The 4,523-nt window shown below is 35.1% G+C and overlaps 1 non-coding gene across 1 annotated transcript; it reads left to right on the forward strand.

Moving 5' to 3' along the window:
- The first annotated feature begins 3,851 nt into the window (after positions 1 to 3,851).
- LOC118148000 (U6 spliceosomal RNA) lies at positions 3,852 to 3,958 on the forward strand. Its single transcript, XR_004734738.3, has one exon. It is a non-coding gene; the product is annotated as a U6 spliceosomal RNA (small nuclear RNA).
- Positions 3,959 to 4,523: the final 565 nt, after the last annotated feature.

Here is a 4,523-nt window from a genome sequence, read left to right on the forward strand (position 1 = left end):
ACCCGGGAGGCAGAGGTTGCAGTGAGCCGAGATCGCACCACTGCACTCCAGCCTGGCACCTGGCAACAAACGAGACTCTGCCTCAAAAACAAAAAACAAAAATAAAAGAATTCTAAACTCATAATTTCATAGAAAAGCTGTTTGCAAGAATACCAGCAATTTCTTATTTGAATACCTTCTGCTATACCCAATTGCTAGAGCATAACTCTTGACTCCTAAACCCAATTTATCAATCAGTCATCCTTTGCACGCCTACTCACCCCAAATTGGTTCTTCTTGGCGTTTCTTATTTCTTGGCACTCTCATCTAGCAGGAGAGGGATAGAAGAAACTTAATAGTTGAAGGATCTTCCTTCTATCTATTTATTCATCCATTCACTCAACACATGTCTGTGTCAGACACTGCTCCAGGTACTAGAGACAAGCATAGGTCAGACAAGGAACGCTGTTCTCACAGTGATTATACACTGATTCTGTTCAAGTGCATTTCTTCTAGAAACACTTTGTACTTGCAGGGACCCCCAACCTCACATCCGTATATATAGTTAAATAAGTCTAATAGATCTTGATATAGTACATAAAGAAGTAATGATAGAAAATGAATATTCTTACATGGATGCCTCAATTTCTTTCAGCTGCCTCAGACATTCACTGGATGGTGATATTTAATGATATGCCGGACTTGATATTGATTAATAATGTTATGGCCCCACTGGCAAAGTTTAGAAGCATGGAGGCTGCTTCTTTCAAATTTGAATGAGCAATGAGCAATCAAACATTTCTGTTCCTGATTAACATTTTTTGCCTTGGTGGACATATAAGAACTGGGACTGGTAAAAACGGTTTAGTTTAGGACGGTGGAGAAAAACTTTTCTCCATTTCTGATAAAGCTCCATTTGCTGTTTGATCCTGTCTTCTTAATCTCCCAAGTTCCTAGTAAGTCTAACAAAGCTAGAACACTCACAGTTTAATCATTAGTAGTATGATCTTCCCCTCATTCAGTGAAAGTCTTCTCTTGGAGGTTAGCAGTAAACTTGTCATTGCTGTGACCCCTCTGGTCAGTCTTTATGCCTCTTTGTCTTTGCACATGCTAATCACTTTTCTTAGAAAGTCCCTTTGGCCAGGCATCATCTCCTTTGGGAAGCTTTCGCTGACCTCCTCAGACTGGAGAACTCTCTATTATAGCACTTGCCACTCCCCTCAAAGTGGAGAACAGTAAGTTGCAGGCTGATGAAGTCATATGATGCCCAGGCTGTCTTATGAGTAAAGAGGTGAGAAGCTCCCCTACTGAAACATATTTTCCCTCTTTCTTCCACTTACATTAGCCTTTCAAAATTTTTAAAACGTCCATTAAGGAATTCCTATGCTTTACTTTTGACTTCAAAATTTCCCAGTCAAAAGCTTGATCTCATCATATAGGGTAATCCATTACCTTTTTTTAACAAAAAACCTCAACACTCAAAAATGAAACTTGTGTCTGGGAAAACACTTTATAGATAGTGGTACCTGGAACCTGGTGGGAGGGGAAATGACCATCTTTAAGAGATTTTAAATGCCATCCATGAATTCAAGAAAGAGAATAAAGCAGGATTCTAAAAAATAATAGAAAGTTTCTTAAGGAAGCTAATACAGTATTTTGTATCTCTGATATTTCTGCTCATCTACTTCTATTTATTTATTCATCCATTCTGCTCATCTTCCTTCCTAAAGCTCATTGAAACCTATTAATGATTAGGAAATACTTATGTTTTATAAAATTTATAAAAGAATTTTAAAGATAGCAATTTAAATTCTCTTTAAAAATTAATTTATATATATATATATATCTTCACACCATTTATCACACTTAATTTTAGTACTTTATTACACCTTGCAGAGGCAGACTACTCTTAAAAAGTAGAAAAACAAAAGATAGAAAAGTGGACAGACTTTTTTTTTTTTTTTGAGACTGAGTCCAGCTCTGTCACCCAGGCTGGAGTGCAATAGTGTGATCTCTGCTTATTGCAATCTCCACCTCCCAGGCTCAAGCAATTCTCCTGCCTCAGTCTCCCATGTAGCTGGGATTACAGACTTCTGAAATTTGGAACAGTATAAATACAACTAGAATTACAATTTACTTTTAAGTATACATTTCTAGGTAAAAACATAATTATATTTGATAAAGATATATATTTATATGTTTTTATATAATATATAAATAGGTTTCTATTATATCTTTCTATTTCTATAATATATAAATATTATATCTTTATGCAATACATCTTTACCAAATATACTAAAGATAAAACAATTTTGGTTAAATTTTAAAATAAACCCAACATGTGATGAAATAAGACTTAGCAGAAAAATGTGAGGTTAAAGCTGAGATTGATCCTATTTTTAAATATTTATAGCATGCAATTTATTTGTAATTACTTGTGAAGTTTCAAGTAGTAAATATTATTCTGAACTGTTTACTGTAATATGAGTCAGAATTTAGGGCAACAGAAAATATAAAGCGAATTTTTCCTAGTATATATATTTTCTTAAAGTTGTATTTATGTTCTTCATTGAGAACTAAATCACTAAAAGAATTGCAGAAGTCATACAATCATTAAATGAAGGAGAAAAAAATCTATATATATTTAGGATAAAGATATTTAGTATGCTCTCTATCTAATGGTCAAAAAACCACCAACCAAAGATGAAAAGAAAACAATTTCTTGGAATATTATCTGAGGACTTCCAATTTTAACATTCAGAGCAAAGTGAGTATTTTCTCATTCATATCTCAGAAAAACCAATCAAAACATCAAGGCATCAAGAAAAACAGTAATGCAGAGCCTATCCTTTGTAAAACTAGGCAACAACAGATTTTTTTAAATGAGAGAGAGAAGACTTAGTGAGATAAGATGTAGGAAGTGCCAGAGTAAAGATGCCTGTGGATTTGGAGCTTCAAGAAAGTCATAAAAGCACAATTCTAAGTGATATATACTGAACTGTAAATTCAATTTTTTACAATAGAGGGCAGAAAACTTTTTCTTATACAACCAAATAGTAAATATTTTAGAATTTCTGGGCCATATGGTCTCTGCCATAGCTATTCAATTCTGCCATTGTAGTGCTAAAGCAATAATGTATAAGCAAATAGGCATATCTATATTCCAATAAAACTTTATTTATAAAAACAGACAGCTGGCCAATGGGCTATAGTTTGCTGATACTTGTTCTCTAGCAATAAGGGTATATCAGCTTGAGTGAGTGCTTGCCTGGGCCTCAAATTGGTGAGGTTTCTAGAAAAAGGAAAGGCAGTAAAACTGAATGAGAAGTGGTAGGAAAAAGCCATACTTGCTTGAAGCAGTCTGTTGGTGTGTCAGTGGAAACTTTGCTTTGTGAATGACTCAAAGCTTCTGATATCAAGTGGATGGAGAAAAATAAAGGTGAAAATAATTAACTTCTAAATCCAACTCCTTTTCTTTTTCTTTTTCTTTTTTTTTGAGACGGAGTTTCGCTCTTGTTATCCAGGCTGGAGTGCAATGGCGCGATCTCAGCTCATCGCAACCTCCGCTTCCCAGGTTCAGGCAATTCTCCTGCCTCAGCCTCGCAAGTAGCTGGGATTACAGGCACACGCCACCACGCCCAGCTAATTTTTTGTATTTTTAGTAGAGACGGGGTTTCACCACGTTGACCAGGATGGTCTCGATCTCTTGACCTCGTGATCCACCCGCCTTGGCCTTCCAAAGTGCTGGGATTACAGGCTTGAGCCACCGCGCCCGGCCCCAACTCCTTTTCAAAAAAAAAAAAAAAAAATTCCCACTCTCTGGAACATGACACGTACCTCTCTCACAGAGCCTTTTAAAAATAGCTGATTCGGTGCTCGCTTTGGCAGCACATATACTAAAATTGGAACGATACAGAGAAGATTAGCATGGCCCCTGCGCAAGGATGAGGCGCAAATTTGTGAAGCGTTCCATATTTTTAAAAAATAAAAATAAAAATAGCTGATTCTAGAAAAACTTACTCCATTGTAAGTAGTCAAAAAGGAATCAGTGTAAGATCCACACAAAGAAATTAAAAAAAAGGGGGAAAAGGGAGTAAAGAAAATAAAGTGGCAATCAAGAACTAGACCCTAGAAAAATGTCTTATGAGGCAGATAAAAATTGTGACCAAAGGTATTGTTTGAATTTTAAAAAATGAGTAAAGTCACTTCTATGCATTTTCATAGGAAACAATCACAAAACAACATAAGTAAATTAAACATGTGCTGGTAATACATGGCTGGGACAATAAGGGAAAAACAAATAAAAATATAAGAGAAATGAAGATTTAATTGGAAACTGTACAAAGAAGATCAGGCATTGCTGAAAGCATGGCTAGAGATGTGGAAGACAGAATTAGAAAAAAATTAGTAAAAAGAATAAATAGACAAGATGTTTAAAAGGGTTATATGATAGGTGTGGAATATATAAAAAATAAATCAAAGATACATAATTGGTGTTCTTGAAGAAGAAAACCAAAATAATAAAGCAATCACTGTCAGGATTA

Source organism: Callithrix jacchus, chromosome 1 (genome assembly GCF_049354715.1).
Source record: "Callithrix jacchus isolate 240 chromosome 1, calJac240_pri, whole genome shotgun sequence".
NCBI classification, from domain to species: domain Eukaryota; kingdom Metazoa; phylum Chordata; class Mammalia; order Primates; family Cebidae; genus Callithrix; species Callithrix jacchus.